The sequence below is a fragment of the Mustela erminea genome, chromosome 6, assembly GCF_009829155.1.
Source record: "Mustela erminea isolate mMusErm1 chromosome 6, mMusErm1.Pri, whole genome shotgun sequence".
NCBI classification, from domain to species: Eukaryota; Metazoa; Chordata; class Mammalia; order Carnivora; family Mustelidae; genus Mustela; species Mustela erminea.
The window spans coordinates 48,262,808-48,281,758 of NC_045619.1; the positions used below are offsets into that span (position 1 = coordinate 48,262,808).

At 38.0% G+C, this 18,951-nt stretch overlaps 1 protein-coding gene across 3 annotated transcripts in view; it reads right to left on the reverse strand.

The window, feature by feature from the left end:
• RAP1B (RAP1B, member of RAS oncogene family) overlaps positions 1–17,760 on the reverse strand; it is a 44,668-nt gene extending 26,908 nt beyond the window's left edge. For 2 of the 3 annotated variants that reach the window (XM_032347106.1, XM_032347107.1), the window contains exon 1: positions 17,567–17,759. The gene's annotated coding sequence lies outside the window, so the exon portion shown is untranslated. Of the gene's footprint in view, positions 1–17,566 lie in introns of all 3 variants that reach the window. The other variant, XM_032347108.1, reaches the window with a different exon arrangement.
• Positions 17,761–18,951: the final 1,191 nt, after the last annotated feature.

The following is an 18,951-nucleotide window of genomic DNA, read 5'->3' on the forward strand; positions in this document are numbered from 1 at the left end:
TTTCTACAACAATATGGCCCAAGACATAAGCTGGCAAGTCCATAGGTTGGCAAAAAGAACCATTAAAAAGCTAAAATAACATCAAAGGATTCTATTCACATTCTTAAAACAAGAAAAATAACAAGAGGGTAACAACCAAACAAACCAGTCCAGAAGAGTCTATTTTAGCCAAAGATTAATCAAATTAAGGATGCTATTATTATTCTACATAGCCCCAAGAGGTAGAGTTAAAATTTAATCATTACAAAATGGGAGGGAACTCAAAACAAAAGAAGGAGGGGGGAAGAGGGAAGGAACTGGGTCATTAATGTCCTTTTTGGTATAAAGTTATCAAAATTTTTAATGGCACTTTTCCAACAATACCACCATGCATAGTGTATTTCCCAGAATAGTTAAGTCACTATTACCTAACTGCTGATAAAACGTAAAAGGATTTTTAGTAACTTGGAAGTTATACCCCTGCTATTATTAGAGAGTTCTCAGCCATGGACTTCTCTGATCTTTATACATGAGCATATACAAGAGATAATTCCAGCAAAGGTATGACCATCCTAGACATTTCTTTAGACACATGGTCTCTGCAAAGCAAATCTATGAGTAAAGCTTAAACTGGTGTAAAGCGAACTAAGGAAAACTTCAGGTCACCTCAGACTTTGCCTTATCTAATAAGGTACATCTAAATAAAGCATTAATCATCTGACAGAATATGCCATTTTAAATTAAAAAGTTGGGTAGGACCACCTTCTGATAAGGTCACCAATGATATACAAATATATTCCTTAATGGATCAATTAATTAAATATACTTTTATATTTTCATTTGAACATTAGAAAATGTTCAAAATCATAGAAACTTAACAAATAAAAGCCCAAGTGCCCCAACACCTTCCTCCAACCAAACCAATCACCCAGTTACTAGGCATTTATTACACTTCTTAAAACTGTGCCAACACAGAGACAAGCAAAGGAGATGGCTACATCATAAAGTGGATTCTAACCAGCAGTCCTGATTTAGCACTTAAGTCTCGTGTCTCAGGAAATCCTCAGTCCTGAGCAAATCAGGATGGTTGCTCATCTTAAGAGGAATATATCTTAATGGGAATTTGTTTCCTCTTATGTTTCATAATCTTCAAGATATGAAACTGGGAAGGCTTAAAAAACATCTTGCAAACATTTGGGGCATTACATAGCTTGTCTTTTGCCACAACAGAATCCTACTCTTCTCTGAAGTAAAATATGGACATTAAAAACCAAACTGTGCAGCACTTAGCACAAGAGCTACGTTGAGTGTTTACCGTAAGAGACACTATTTGTATAGTATTTACCAACTTAAGGTGTATCTTGACATGAGTTTTCTCATTTGGATACAAGACTAAGGACATTTCTCAGGAAGAAACATAGTCCCTTGCTTAATTAGGAGTACCTTTCATCTAATGAGTATTTTAATATGCCTTAAGTGCAAGTCACTATGAAGGTTACAAAGATAAACAAAACATACTTGCTTTCAGGAAGTTTATAGTTTTGTAGGAAAGATGAGATAAAAATATGAAAAATATGAGAAACAAAAATATGAAATTTGAAGAGAGGTCAAGAACAAACTTATGAAGAAGGTGGCAAATGAACAAAAGGCACAGCATTTCAATAGGAAAGAAAACATTAGAGAAAAGAAAAGTGAAAGCCAAAAGCACAGAAGGCAGCAAAATGTAGGAATATGATTAGACTACAATAGAAAGCACAGTCTGAGTGATCTCAGGGTACAAATAGGTAAATAAAACCAGCAAGAGAGTCAGTCTACAGTCAACATAACATAGATCTCTGAGTACTCGTCAAGAACGTGGTCTCATTTTATAAGCAACAGTACTGGATGATTTGAAGAGAAACACAACCGAGACTGAGAAAACTAAACTACTTTTTAAATGAACAAAAGCAGTTCTAACAGAAGCCTGGACAAGACATCTAGAAATGTTAAGCATTTTATTGAAATATAATAAATATACAGCTTACTTTTAAAATGCATCAGTTTGGGGGCACCTGGGTGGCTCAGTTAATTAAGGGACTGACTCTTGATTTCAGTTGAGGTCATAATCTCAGGGTCATGAGACTGAGCCCTGTAGCGGGTTTTGCACTCACTCAGCAGGGGGACTGCTAAGATTCTCTTCCCTCCTCCCAACTGCCCCCCACCAAAACAAACAAACAAACAAATAAATAAATAGCACAGGTTGTAACAAAAACCTATAATGAGATGATAAAACTAAAATTAAGAAGTCAGAAACAATATACTGCATGGAGTAGGAAATTGCAAGAGACTGAAAAAAGATCGCTAAGTCAGAGAGCAATTTTAGCTTTCTTTTCTAAGACTGTATGAATACTGTGTACCTACCTACCACGGGCAGTGCAGATATCAGATGCATGTCAAGGCTATTTTCCACAACAGAGTATTAGCTATCACACCATGTGATGTCCAAAGCATACTGAGATTTCCTTTAGCTAATATTGTTACCACATATCATGGCACCACTTAGCATATTTGCCTAAGATCTCATTTATATGGACAAATGGAACAGATTTATGGGGGAGGCCATACTTTTCCTCAAAAAACTGCTTTGGATCTGTCCACATGCATAAAAAATACCAGTTAAGACTTAAATATCTCAGGGGGACTGGCTGGCTGAGTCGGTTAAAACATCTAATTCTTGATCTTGGCTCAGCTCATGATCTCAGGGTTTTGAGATCGGACCACATGTCAGGCTCTGCACTGAGCATAGAGCCTGGAGCCTGCTTAAGATTTTCTCTTCTCTCTCTCCCACTTCCTCACCAACTCCCCCCTCCCACATCCACTATCTTTCTCTTTAAAAGAAAAAAAAAGTCTTAAGTATCTCAGGGCAAGGGATATAAGTGTAAAGTTAATGGCTGCATAACCAGCACTTAATACACTTGGCATAGAGAAGGCAATTATCTGTTGAATGAATCAAAACCAGTTTCTTGCCCTAGAGGAGAGGCTGGCAAACTCCAGACCTCAGACCAAATCCCATTTACTGCCTGGTTTGTTGTTGTTGTTGTTGTTGTTTTTTTGTAATTAAAGTTTTGTTGAAACACTGCCATGCAACTGCATATACTGTTTATGGTTGCTCTGGTAGAAATGAATGGTTGTGACAGAGACTGTGTGGTCCAGTCCCCAAAGGCTAAAAATTTATTATTTGGTCCTTTAGAGAAAAAGTTTGCTTATTATCTACCCTATATGGTAGACCCTGGATGAAATAAAGATAAATCTTGTCTATTTATTCACAGGTGGCAAATGGGTTTTAGCTCAAACACCAATGCAAAATTAAACAGCTATCTGGAGTGCAGTGTTGAGAATGATTCTGAGACCAACTCTGGTCCCAAAGGGAAAGAGTATAGTCTCAATTATCAATGACTACAGGGGTTTAGAGGAAGGAGAAATAGGGTTACAACTCTAAAAACATTCAAAACTTTTGCTGTAGAATACTTTTATCCTAACGAACTAGCACTGTTGTCTGATAGTTTTACAAAGGTGATTAGCTGCAAAGTAATATGCAAATCCTCTCCCCACCCACCCCAACCCTGAAGGAATCACTGAGAAGCGTATGCCTGAATCCTAAAGACTGTCTACCAAAAACAATGGTCTGGGTTCTGGCACAGTTGATGTTGCTCATTTTTACTATATTCATTCATTCACTCCATATTCACTCATTATTCACTTAGTCAACAGATTCAGTGGTTTAAAACTATTCCTGAGAATGACTGAACAGTATTAGGGGAACCTATGGCAAGAAGGTAAGTCCCCAACATGCCCTAAAACTCCCATCAACTTTTATAGATAAAACTGTAAAGAAGGGCATGCTGAGTAAGTACTTTTACATTAGAAGCTGAATCTATTAAAAATTTGCCTACTTTGATTCTGGAAGTAGTTAATAAACAATTTCCTACTGAAGGATTCATGCTACTGGAGCTCTGCAGTTTCCCTTGAATTTTAGAAAATTCCTTTGTTTGCTGGATGTACCTCAAGTACGTGCACCCTAGCTGCACGGGAGGCTGGGAAAGCTAGTTCTTGGCATTTTTACTTTCTACAAAGCAAGGTTGTTGACCAAGATTCATTTACACCCATGTCTTTTCAGACACTGGTAATTCTCGCTAAAAATAAATGTGAACACACACATCCATACGTCTATATAAGATATTTTGAGGCAGATACTATGTTTCTGTTAGATAAGGTCTGGCCCATACGGGCCACACCCTAGCCTGACAAGTAAGGAGCCATGCATGGGATATCTGAAGAGGTGAAAAAACCACTGCTGGAACTGGTAGGAAGGAAGATCTCAAAGTCAGATCACATTTAAGTCTCAAGACAAAGAAGCCTAGGAAAGCTAAGGGATATCACAGAGGTGGTCATCAGTGACATCTCCCATCATAGTAGGAATTATGTATGTGTGCACACATGCCACACATTTTTTTTTTTTAAAGATTTTAATTTTACTTATTTAACAGAGAGAGAGAGAGAGATCACAAGTAGGCAGGGAAGCAGGCAGAGGGAGGGGGGTAAGCAGGCTCCCTCTGAGCAGAGAGCCTGATGCAGGAGTTGATCCCAGCACCCTAAGATCATGACCTGAGCCGAAGGCAGAGGCTTAACCAACTGAGCCACCCAGGTGCCCCGTGCATTAAGTTTTCAAAAGTACCTTTAGAAGACTGATAACACCTCCCTGTTCCTCCTAAAGACCCTAAGACCTGTATCCCTAGCAAAGAAAAGTCAGGGTTCAACAGAAACAATTATATTCATCATTTTGCTTTCAAATAACTGTCCCAAAATTTAATAAAGAAAAAGAGAGTCTGTTGTTCTTCAGGTCTGCAGAAATCAGATTCTTCAGTAAATTTAAATAACCTGCTCTTAATGTCTCAACTTCCACAAGTCACAGAAAGAGATATGATCACTTCAAAGGGATGACCAAGAAAGCTAACCATTATTTTTCTGTTCCAAGCTGAAGCCGTATTTTTTCCAAGTTTGCTGATTTGTCATTCAAGAATTTAACACTAACACCAAAGGTGCTCAGTAATGTCTTCTGAATAGGATGCAGAATGAGAGAACTACATTAGCCAGAAATATCCCTATTAGGGAAAATATCTGCTTTTATATATTTTAAGCAATATATACTAAGTACAGTTTATGATCTGTTGGGGCAAAAGTAAAAGAAATCAGAAGTGAGGCACTTTAGTACTAGCAGGTAAATTAGAATTTATGGGTAAAGATTCCAGAATAAACCACACCTGATTTCATAATGGAAGACCACCACAAATATTTTTTAATATAAATACTCAGATTTTACAAAATGCCACCTTCCACAAGGATGGGAGGGGAACATTGTTTAAAAGGGGAACATTGTTTAAAAAACCTATTTTACAATCTGTTTCAACATAAGGCTGAGTTCAGAAATAAACAGAATTAGTGTGTTCCATGAGAGAAGGAATAAATGACTGCAAAAATATTTTATTTTATTTTACTGTTAACCTCCTAACTAGGATTAAATGACAAAGCTTAGTATGATTGCCCCCAAATGCATGAGAAACCATATCTAGAAAGCCATGATTTAGACTGTGGGTTCATAATTTGCATGACTAAATTACAATCTAAATGAAATTTCAAGGCCAGGACATTTCTAATGGAAAATTCCCTAGTAAACCTGCCAAAAGTTCAGAGGAGAAAAATTAACCAACTTACAAAAAAACAGGGGAAGCAGAGGTAGTTCCCATAATTTTCTCTGGTAATTTTAGTATCTCAAGCTAAGCAGTAGTTTAGGCTAGCTACTTAGTGCTAACACTGGCTTATACAACTAACTGCCTTACGAAGTTATTTTTCACAAGTTCTTCCTTTTACACTTTAGCATGTTCAGTTTCTTCAAAGACACTGATTGAATAAAATAAAGGCCATTCATAAAAATAAAATGCATGCCACACTTTGAAGCCCTAAATATACTTCTATTTGGCTTTCTGATACATTACTTCACTTAACTTCCAAAATTAGGTCAGTAAGCATTTTTTTTTTTAAGTCACTTCAGAACTTGCCTTTCTTGGCAATTCTATAAAATAGAGGTCAGTATCCAAAAAACAATATATACATGTTTGCATTCCTGGAAATTAGTATGTACCAAATGAATGGATAAAAGCAATGAGAACCAAAGTCTGGGTGTTAATTAGGTTGTTGGAATAAGGAGAGCATATAGGGAAACCATAAAAAGTGGGCAGGCACTTTCTGTAATCAATTCTGAGTTTCAAAGAAGCATCTTCAGCTACTTCCTTCCTTCAATGTCAAAAACGAGTGATTCCATCAAGAATCTTTAGAGATTACGTTAGTCCTGTAATAGTCTTATTTCAATCTTCTAGACTGTACTCTAACTTAACAATGAAATGTATTATATAACTCTTAGAATCCTTATGAACTGGGAGACAAATCACATGATATCTTAAAAGACTTAAAAAATCTATTAAGAAATTGTGGCTAACATATGAACTCTCAATCATTAAACATTTTAAAAAACCATTAATTATGTTCCAGGCACCAATATACACTTCCCAAATATACACCAATATACAATTTCCAAACATTTAATGGGACTCCTAGGAATTAGCTGGTTTTCCCATAACCTTAAAGATTCATAGGCCTAAGCAGTGCATTCCATCCTGAATCTGTGTCAAGAAGAATTCCTTGGCAGAGAGGGTTTGTAAGCTGACTGCTTCAAAGTAACATTTTCAGATCCTGATATCCTCCCCAAAGACACAAATAAAGAGTAAAGCATTTCCAACAATTTCAGATCCATTTCTCACAGTAGGTAATTTTTTTTATACAGCAAAACTTCACTTAAGCACTATTATGAGGCTATTTATAGTTTTTATTCATCCCATTTAGTGTGACTGTTTATGTTTCACTTAAGAAATATTAATTTGATTATTCTTACTAAAATTCAAGACAAATCTTTCCACAAAATTTTGAATTCCAAAGATCTGAGACCAAGAGTTTTAAGGGGACTTGTAATCTATTTCATAAACATCTACCACAGCAAAACACTCCTTTGAACATACTTTGCATATTCTAATTTCTGTATTGTTGCCCACCCTGATTCACTGTTAGTCTAAAACTTTTGATATCATGTACATACTCTTGATATCATGTACACATCCCACCTCATTTATAATTTCTTCTTTGACTACTAGAGCTTACGACTTTTTGCTACTCCTTTGACTCTAAAAGCACTCTTCTGTATCACTCATTTGGGTATGAATTATTATTATTTTGAACTGCTATTTAAATTTCATATTAACTTTTAATGCCTTTGCTAAAAACCTCAATTTAATCCCAACATCCAGTAACTGAGAACAATTAGCTCTCAAAAACATGCAGTCACCAGGGACAGAAGCCCTAAATAATGAGGAATTATAGTTGGAAATAGATGTAACACTTCAAAAAATTAGTGTAAGTAGCCTATGATGGGAAGTGATAAAGAAATCATTCAACACCTTATATATCCTTTTTATTAAAATAAAAAATGTTTAGCACCATATGCCAGTTATTGGGATAACCATTTGAGATTGTGGTGGTGAAGTGACATTGCTTTCCTGCTCTCTTGAGACAAAAAGTTTGAAGGGCAAGAGAGAATAAATGGGTAAGTGTAATTACAGATTATGATAAGAGCTAAGAAGATAATGAAGGGGATGCTCCTTTATACAGGTGATCAGGAGAAACCTCCCTTAAATGTACATCTGAGCTGAGATCTAGTGCTAATTAGCAGAATGTCAGAGAGCTAGGGAAAGATCATGCTAGAGAGCAGCTGTAAACACCAAACCTCAAAAGACGGTGGGCGGGGGCACCTGGGTGGCTCAATCAGTTAAGCATCTGTCCTAGGCTCAGGTCGTGATCCCAGGATTCAGGGACCAGCCCCACATCAGACTCCCTGCTCAGCTTCTCTAAGTCTGCTTCTCTCCCTGCCTCTCACCTGGCTGGTGCGCCCTCTCCCTCAAATAAATAAGTAAAATAAATAAAATCTTAAAAAAAAAAAAAAAAAGATGGTAAAGGGCTTCTTGGGTCAAGATCAGAAAGAAGTCCAATATGGGTAGAGCTTAGTGAACAATGGAGAGAGGAGATAAAATTGGGAAGTAAGCAAGAACTGGATCTGGCTTCTACTTTGAGCCACTAGAGTGGGTGGGAGAGAAGCTTGGACCCGAGGGTATTATATGATCTGATTTACATTTTTAGAAGATGATTTTAAAAATCTAGGTGGAGACTGAGGTAGAGGAGGACAAGAATGGAAACAAGTCAGGAAGGTCTTGAAGGAGTCTAAACAAGAGATGACTGGCTTAAACAAGGGTAGTATCACAGAAACACAGAATTTTAGAGCTCAAGAAGACCTAAACAGCCATTTAATCAAACTGGCTTATGTAAAGATAAATCCTGAGAGAGACAGAGACATTAACTTGTTCTCAAATTTACTACTCATGCTCAAAGTAATCAGCTAAAACTTAGGAGAAAAACAAGTGTCCAATTTAAGCACTGAAGGTTCAGAGAAAAGTGCATTAAGAGTCTGTTGGGGAGTAAAAGTAAACATACTCTCAACTTACACTGTTTACTGATGAAACTTTTACTTTAACCCCATAATATCACGATAGATAGTATCAATTTATCTTCTACCCAGGACCATTTCTCAGGAGACAAGATTTATCAATCACTAAAGTATCACAAATGCTTTTCCAAGTGTGTATCATTCTTATTAATCTGAACTCTAAAGTGAGTGCAGTTAACAGTAGCTTTGCTCATTAGAAAGAGAATCTCTTAATCATCATCTTTATTCTTTTCTGCTCTACTTCCTGCCCTCCTACCTCTCCACTTCCTATTACCATCATCACTTTCATGTAAACAATAAAAAAATGTTATGAATGCTCTTCTGTCCTTAAAAGCTTGCATATCCTGTCTTCTCTTTGTCGAAGGAGGATGAAGTAAGGTGACAGGACTCTTGCAAGAAAGAAAAAAAAGCCTAAATGTAAAAAATCTAAAATAGAGGAAATTACATAAAATTTTTTCAGCTAGCAACTAAAACTGAATAAGCAATAGCCAGTGGCAACCTTCTGACTAATTTGAATGTCCTGAACATAAAATGTGACCTCAGTATGTTCCCTAATTCAGAACAGCTAGAAAAGCTGACCAGGTAATTGTTTAATATAGAGAGAACTAAAGCTTCCTATTAAATTCCCTCCCTCACTGTGGGATTAGCTCAGGCAGGCAGGAATTCCATAATGCTTATTCCTCAAAGTTACCCCAAAGTTAGCATTTTCACACTTACTCCTCTAAACCACTCCACTCCAGGCGTCTGCCTCTTTGTCAATTCTGTCCTTAACAACCGTAAGAACTCAGACTCAACTACTCTTTCTTCACAGAACACACTCATTTTATTACCTCCAGGGGAATAACTGGCACTAAATTTCCAAGAAACTAAGTACAGTATAATCTACAACTTACCTATCTTCTCTCATACTCTGAAACTTTTTAGATGAACTGAATGGTTAGCCTAAAAATCCTTTAAAATTCGGAACTGTACTATGACAAATGGTTTATAAAAATAGTTGTTAACAAGGATTGCTACGACTATTCTCAAACAAGCACGAACAAGAAACTGTTTTCGCCCAAAAGGTAAGGATATTATAATTTGTTTAAAAAATATCTGCTAAAGGTAGACAACACAGCAAATACTCAGGTCAAAGAGACATTATTAAACTTGAAATGGGAGAAAGTCCATAGCTTTTACTACAGGAAAGCTGCTAAATAACCCTAAACTCCTAAGAAAGTCAACTATCAAAAGCTTTTTTAAGGTTATATCAAAATCTGGGCACACAAGCAATCTATGTGCATGAGATATCAGGTGTACAAGTATTAAAACCAAGAAATAGGCTTAAAAAATACCAACCACCTAATTTATTACACAGTTCAAAAGGTGAATGGAATGCTCAAGGAGAAGACTATTAAAAGAGTCAATCTAGGAGGTGCTGGGTGGTCTAGTCAGTTAGGTCTCCCACTCCTGGTTTTGGCTCAGATTGTGATACTCAGGATCATGAAATCATGCTCCATGCTCAGCACAGAGTCTGCTTGTGATTCTCTCTCCTCCCGCTGCCCCTCCCACTCATGCTCATGCACCCTCTCTTTAAACACATCTTTTAAAAAAAGTCAACCTAAAATGATTATGTATTAGTAAGAGATTTCAAGATGAAGTGCATGAAAATACTGTCTCACATACATCTCTGGTTCCTATTCTTATCTTCCCCTCCAACAAAAATATAAACTAAATAAATCAAAGACATTATACATTGAGAGCAAAGCATGGAAAAATGAGTAAACAAAAAAGTGAATGTAAACACACAGCTGGGGATATTTTAGTAGCCTTTTCAGATAAATTTGGATATTCTCCTTTGATACTATACCAAAACCTGACAACAGGTTCCAATATATTGGAAAGGAAAACCTTACCAATAAACTTGAGGTCTGCTTTAACATTAAAATCCATAGGTCTAGCTAGAACTTAGGAAGGATTTCTTATGCATGCATGATTTTGTAACATCACGCATTCACTGAACACTTGGAAAATACTTGTATAAAGAGTTATGTGGATCTTCAAATATTGACACCTTATATATTACTTTTAAAAAACCATGTTCATTAACATCACCAATATCTTCAGATAAATTTTCTAAATATTGGGAAGCAGTCAAGAGCACTGTGTATGATACAAATTTTTCAAAATTCTAATTTTTCACTTGAAAACTAGAACTTTACCACTGACCATAAATAGTATTGATCTTTTCCTTAAAGCAACAGGCTCATTCTGTTTATTTCCAAGAAAATGTCAGCTCAATACCCAGGTCCAAATAACTCTGAATAGTTTTTCAGTCATTCCTTCAAGGAAAAAAAGTATTTATGAAGAAAGCGGCTGGTTCAGCTTGCAACTGCAATAATTACACAAATGCTTTTCCTATAGACAACCATTTTCACCCTCAATATGGCAGGAAAATAGTGTTTCAAGCATACTTTCCATTTTGTCATACTATATTGAAATATTATGTGTAAGAGCCAAGATTTGATTAAAAAAAAACAACACCATTTTTTTTTTAAAACTTCTTCATCAAGTGCATTTAGGTGAAAGTTTTTTATTTTTTAAGGCATGGCAGTGAAGAATACAACGGTTATGAATACAGTGTGGTGTTCTGACTTGATTTGTTCTAAGGAGCAGAAGTTTTATTCACCACTGCTTTTGTACCATTGGTACAAATGTCAATGCTGTGAAAAGGCAAAGAACATCTCAGTATTATTGTAAAAATAGTTTTGTATTTGCAGACTCCTGAAAATGTTCAGGCAATCCCCAGGATTCCCTGGGGTAAATTTTGAAAATCCCTGAACCAGACAATTTGTTAAGCTGTTCACAGTCACAATTATTCTTTCTTAGTCCTTATTCATGCCTTAATGAATAACTTCAATTGGGAGAAGCGATGCTAGAGAGAAATAAAAGTTTCACAGAACAAAAACTAATACTGTATTAGTATCTCTTTTATAATCATTTATGGATAATACTCCACTTAATCCAACAATTCTTTAAGTATAAGCCACTGTTCCCACTAAGGAACCAAGGAGGTAGGAAAGGTTCAGAAAAAGGAGGTACGAATTTTGCCTACAAATTCACTGTTCTGGTGGTATTAAAAGTGATATTGATTTTTTTCTTTATACTCTTCTGTGTTTGAAATATTTTAATAAGAAAATTCAAAAGACATACACTTAAAAACTCAGCCAGTCTTACACATACAAATTCAATGCAATATCTCAAGTTGCACAATTTCAAGAAAAGAAAACAGACACATATTACATGCTTCATCCCTATCCTTCTTTATTATTGTCCAGTACAGAATTCAAGATTACCCAGGGATTCCTGAGTTTTGTTTTCAAGGAATGTAACCATAACTTATCAATCTTAGTTAGCAGCTACTTAACTTTGCTATCATTAAGTAGTGATAGTAATGTTTTCACTATAACCTTAAAACACAACGTTTAACAGCTGGATGCAATATGCATACCACTTTGACACCCCAAACCTACTAATTAAAGAGTTTATATTTATAGCTTTTATTTTACTGACATCCTCAGTCCCATTTACTGAGAACTCTTAGAAAGTCTCCCAATTTTTTTTTAGAATAAAGTGAGCAGGAAAACTATATTCCAATGTATAAACTTTAGAAATATAAATTTTAGTAGACACAGATAATTAGGCTTTTATTTTATGTAACATTTTCCATTTCCTTTCCAGAAGCTTTTGCCAAAAATTGCTATTAAATGGACAAAACAGATTTTCTTTCATCTTTTTTCTTTTCCACAAGGCAAAGAAGAGGAAAGGAACAGGCAGAGATAATCCACTATTGGGACAACCAGTTCACTGTATATTTTCAAAATAAAGTTACTTAATAAAATGCTAAGTTTTGAATATAAGAAAAAAAATCTATTAAAAGTACATATTTAGACTTTCAAATCAACTACTGAAAAATTCAGCAAGATTTATAATGTAGTGAAGGTGATTCCAAGAAGTCAATAACTGAATGCAACCAAAACTATTAACTGTGTTAAATAAATGCTCTCTTCTTTTAACATCTTTATTGAGTCTGGGGTGCCTGGGTGGCTCAGTTGGTTAAGCAACTGCCTTATGCTTAGGTCATGATCCTGAAGTCCCAGGTCCCTCCATGCTCAGCGGGGAGTCTGCTTCTCCCTCTTACCCTCCCTCCTCTCATGCTCCCTCTCTGACCCTCTCTCTCAAATAAATAAATAAAATCTTAAAAAAAAAATCTTTATTGAGTCTACTTATAGAACAGTTAAAAATATTCAATTCCTCACCACTGGAAAAGATTACCTAGCAAATTATCTCATGAGATCAGAATCTGGTTTAAATTTAAATTGTCTCATTGGTTATATGCATAAAATATATGAAGTATATAAAGCAGCTTAACTATAAAATCATAAAATAGCGTAACTACAAGGATAAGCTTTAGAAACCAGCTCAATGTAAAATCCAAAATCAGAATATTAGAGAATTATTCTCTATGGTTAGAGAGACTAGGGTTCCTAATTTATTTATTTATTTATTTATTTATTTTTTAAAGATTTTATTTATTTATTTGACAGAGAGAGATCACAAGCAGTCAGAGAGGCAGGCAGAGAGAGAGGAGGAAGCAGGCTCCCTGCTGAGCAGAGAGCCCGATGCAGGACTCGATCCCAGGACCCTGAGATCATGACCTGAGCCGAAGGCAGCGGCTTAACCCACTGAGCCACCCAGGCGCCCTAGGGTTCCTAATTTAAAAGTGAACATATTTCTAGTACTCAAGTACCTCAAATACCATCAATTTTAATTATATATTCCAGAATATTGTTCTGTACAATAAAAACCAGATGGAAATTCTTCAGTTCATGTTGCAGATATTTTTTCCTTTGATAAGTTATTAAATATTATTTAAAACATGGGTGTATTTCCCTAAATGTTCATTTTTTTCTAAGTTTTAAGGCTCTCTGGAAACAATTTAAAAATTCCTGATCCTCTATTAATGCTGAGCAAAAATTCTTTCTAAATTGCTACTGAAATAATCAGTTGCTGTATACCCTTAATTTGACTAACACCAGGAATAAACACACCAGTGTGAGGAATGAAATAGTGGTATTTCTTTTTGTTTGTGCAACATTTTAAAAAGTGGTTTTAATTTTTTAAAGGCAGCACAGAAGTTCCTCATAACCCTTCTTCTTATAAAATAGAAATTTTATGACTAAGGGATTGTTTTTTTTTTTTCATTTTTTATAAACTTATAATATAATTTTATTCCCAGGGGTACAGGTCTGTGAATTGCCAGGTTGACACACTTCACAGCACTCACCATAGCACATACCCTCCCCAATGTCCATAACCCTACCTCCCTTCTCCCAACCTAAAGGATTGGTTTTAGAATCCAGAGTTCAACTAGGCTCAAAGTACAACAGATTATAAATATATATATATATATATATATATATATATATATATATATATAGCATGCCAGTCTTTCTTGCAAATGGATAAATTAATTCTGTTCTTTGTAGCTACTGCTTCCAATGTATTCATGAGATTTCCAAAGAATTAATAAATTAACAACAATCCTCAAATGGTAATTAGTACCTTTGGATACTATTGCAAAGTATCTAAGAACACTGAAAAATATTAGGCTTTCAGCATATGGTACAGCATTACACATGGTACAGTGTTTCAGCACATAGTACAGCACTCCTGTTTATTGAAAAATTTGTCCAGTGTTAACAATGAATCATTACATCAGCCAAAATGTCTGTTTTTTAAACTTTTTCTACAAGAAATTCAACTTGAAAAGGCTAATAGTAAAAACTTCACCCTAATCTCTAAGACTAAGGAATCCTCAAAAATGACAAGAGGGGAAAAATAATCAAGGCATTTATTTAATCACAACCTTGTGTGGTCTACAAAGTTTTAAGATCTTATCAAAGTTTTTCTACAGACATGTGACATCACTGCCACAACAACAACAAAAAAGCACTTTTGACTATTTAGTTCATAAATACTAAACTATTCCTGGTAAATCATATATAGAAAGTACAGATCAATACCCACCCTCTTTATCAATACACACACAGGAGCATATTATTGATTAGTCTAGGAAAATGACACGTGCCCATCAGTGAGATCTTGGGTATTCAATAATAAAATTGCTTATTTAAAATTACACATTTGGGAAAAAAATAAACACCTGTGTAAAATCGCCAAATTTTCTTTGTATTGAGATCTAGTTTCACTGATTAATTTTACCCCCTTAACAAATATTCATCAAGTACCTACTACAAAAGTGAAAATTGAACGTGAGCAATTTCTCATCCAAATTTTAGACTTTATATTTAAAACAACACGTATAGTAAGTTACTGTGTTACCGACCTCTGGAAGACCTTCTACTCGTCTTGAATTACACTAGAAAATGCACTTAATATGATATTTATGTACATGATCGAAGTTTTACAATTAATTCTTTTATAACATCTCAACAGATGCTCCTTACATGATGACTCTTTACCATGGGGGTTCACTTTCCCTTTCTATGGCTAAGAGAAAATACTGGAATTCTATATTGGAAATCTAGTAAGGATCAATTTGTAAAGTCAAAAGGATTCCAAGCCAATGTGGAAATGTTTCTTTTTGAAGGAAGACAAAGTTCTCTTCAAATAATATTCCCATATGTTCACTACAGTTAATTCTTAAGTCTAAACACTTGCTATCTGCACAGACAAGGCTCTAGGAACTAAGAATACAATGGGGAATATAATGGTCCCTACCCTCATTGCGCTTACATTTAAGAAACTGGTATTACCTAAGTAAAATGTACCATGCCAGTGCTTTGGGGCATTCAAAGAAGACATCCTGTCCTTGGACTTTACAACTCAGTGAATTAGGTAACAAAAATCAAATGAATAATGATAACAGAACAGTAACAGAATGTTGGAAGTGACAGGTGTCTAGAAAGAAAGAGACGACGTTTCATGGAGTGAAGCCGGGGGTGTTATGGGGAGAACGCAAAAGTCAGAGTAATTGTTTTCAAGCCCTCTATCACATTTTTAAAAATTAAGCCAGTTTATTATTGGGTTCTTCAGTGGTATTCGGCTATCTGCACATTAAAACTAAACGGGCTACAGGCGTTTTAAAGATTTACTTTGTGGCTTACTCAGAGAAGGCAACCTCACAATTTATTGAGAATTCAAAAAAAGAAAATCCAAGTGCAAACACTGTGTCACGTAGAGTTTAAAAGCAGGAAGGGCTCAAATAAGACCATTATTCAGGGCTCTGTGTCCTTAAAGTTATTTAACCTCCTTGAGTATCAATTTCCTCTCCTAAAACCTGAAAATGTGGTTCTTCCACACTATTTGACTAAGATACTAACATTCTGTATATGACTGTTATCCTGTAAAAATGTAATTCACTATAAAAATATTCTATTTCCTCCTCCTGGTTCTCTATTACATACTGTCCTAAAAGTCAGCAAGGCCACTAACTAATCTTATCTTTTCTAGGCCTCAGTTTCCTCCTCCATAAAATGAGAGGGTGGGACTGGATGACCTAAATAGTCCCTTCCGGCCCTTAAAAAGTCCCATGACTCCATAATGACTCAAATACTATTCAAAAGTCAGCTTTTAGGAGTTTGAAGTTAAATGAACGTCCGCCTCTTTTACAGTTACTTCTTGCTAAAATAAGGTTTTGTTGAGCAAGTCTAAACAGCATTGTAATTACAAAAAAAGAGTAAAAAATTTGCAAGTTAGAAGCTTAGCACTGGATATATATTAGATGCTACCAGCAAAACGAAAATCCAGTTAGACTGAATTTATCTTAAAATATTACAATCACAATATTCATTTAGTGTCGACTTTCTACCCCGTTAAAAATGTAATTTCCCGTTACTGTAATACAGAACTGCGTACGTTCCTTCCAAACGTTTTGCAGAGCAAAAATGTTTTGCTAAACTTATGGGGGGGGGGGGCGAAGGGGAAGCAAATCTTGTGCTTAAACTCGCCAGGATGATCTTTTCTCCAAAAGTCATCAGTTCTTTTTAGAAGAAAAATCCAAATAGCCTGGTTAATTTGGGGTAGTTTTTAAATAGAACTCATGGTGCTGACAGTTTTAGGATTAGACACATTGAGATGGCGAAAAAGAGAAGACGAGAAACTTCCTGGATTTTGTCTCCCTCTGTAAAAGAAAAGAGATTTCCTCTTGCTGACGAAGGGAAAGGCCCCTTTAACAGTTTTTCCCTACGCGGTGGTTGCTGCCAGACTAGGTGGGGCTCCCTCCGCTGCCTTCCTCCTGCCACTTCCCGCAACAAATGGAGCAAACCAGTCCCGTTTCAGGCAAACTTTTTCCCTGTCAGGCTGGAGCCTGCAGGGCGCCGGGGAGTGGTTTCCCCCGAACGCTCCTCGTCCTGGCTCGGGGCTGGGGGAAGCTGCGTCTTCTCAAAGGACAACTTTCTGGTTTCCGTTCTAACTTCCACCCACACCCAGGAGGGCACCGAGGTGGTCAGCGAGGGGGCTCCGGGGCGGCGGACGAGTGCTCCGGGGAGCCGGAGGGAGACGGAAGGTAGCGAGAGAAGCTGCGGCGGCCGCGGGCAGGAGGGAGCGAGCGGGTGTGCGTGGGGGGGGTCCTCGGGCTCTCACTTCCTCCGCCATATTTCAGACATTTGACCCCTTCCGCAAAGCGCGCTGTTCCCCCGCGGCGGCGGCTCGTCCCCGCCGGCCCGGGAGACAGCGCGCTCGCCGGTCGGGCGCCGGGCCCTCCACCACCTGCCGCGCGCCGTGAAGCCGCCGCCGCCGCCGCCAGGGTCCCTGACCGCCGCGCGCGCCCCGCCCGGCCCGCGCCGCACCCCACCCGCTCCCCTCAGCCGGCGCCCGGCCCCCGCCCCGCGCGGCCGCCGTCGCCGCTCCCCTCAGCGGCCACGCACGCACTCTGCGAACCTCTCACGCTGTCACCGGGTCCCCGCCGCCCGCGTCGCTCCGCGCGTCGCGCTCCCTCCGGGTCGCTGCTCCCGGCGCCACGGCGGTCCTGCCGCTGTCGCCGCCGCCGCCGCTCCGGCTGGTTTACACGCCTGACTCTGGGCGAGGTTTGGCGGTGTCGCCTTGACGTCAGGCGTTCAGCCTCGCTCTCGCTTCCGTCCGCGGGCGGGGCGCGCGGGTGCGCGGCCGGGGAAGGGGCGGGGCCGAGGGGCGGAGCGAGGGGAGTCGAGGGGTGGGGCCTTCCGCGCCGCCGCAGCCCAGGCCGGACACACGCGGGCCCTTTCGCGGGTAGTTCTGGGCGGTGTTTCTCTCCCACGTCTAGTGCCCCCTCAGCTTCTCCTGGGCCACCGGGCTAGGGACAGATGGGCCTGTCGACTTCCCTGACCTCAGCGGGTTACAGTGACGCGAATGGTTTAAAAGCCCTCCGAAACTTAAAAGGTGCTTCTAATGAAACTAATAATTCACTCACTAACGCCACCCAACAGTTGGTGCTCGCGTATTCCTTTGTGCTGGGAAAAGTGGCTGGGGAAGTAACAGAGCGTACAGTTTCCACACAACCTAGATCTCACACCAAGGAAACCAGGCCAGGGACCTTCCATAGCTGAGGGTAATGTGGGTGGGGGCCAAATTGGGCAAGGTCCTTTTCATTCTTGAAAGGGTTTTTCTCCTGACAAGTATTTCATACACTGGTGTCTTAACCTCCGTGAACTCTTTCCAAATTACCTTTCCAAACTCGGTTAACAAATCGAAGATCCCAAACAACTTGGTACTCTGCCTAAATCAACTATTTGTAGAAATAAAATAAATCGCATATTTAAATATATGAGTCGGGCACTTTAAAGGGTTACTCGTAGATAGGTTTATGGTGAAACTGCTGGGCAGTAGAAAATACCTTCTGTTCCAAAAATGCCTTCTTCCAAAAACAGTGGAAACTTAACGAAGGAACTTACATTATTATAGAGAAGACTGAAATACATCTACCCTTGGTACAAAACATCAGCTCTTTTATGAAACAAAGTTTTGATGAAAGAAGAGATTCAAAGAAAGTGCAAAATGCAGAGGAAAGTAGGGGTTGGGAACTAATTGAAAACTAACTTTTGCTTAGTTCAGCTTAACTTTATTCTTGAAATACATTTTGGTGGGGCGCCTGGGTGGCTCAGTGGGTTAAAGCTTCAGCCTTCCGCTCAGGTCATGATCCCAGGGTCCTGGGATCCAGCCCCACATCAGGCTCTCTGCTCAGTGGGGAGCCTGCTTCCTCCTCTCTGCCTGCTTGTGATCTCTCTCTGTCAAATACATAATAAAAAAAAAATCTTAAAAAAAATACATTTTGGTGAACTTTGAAGAAC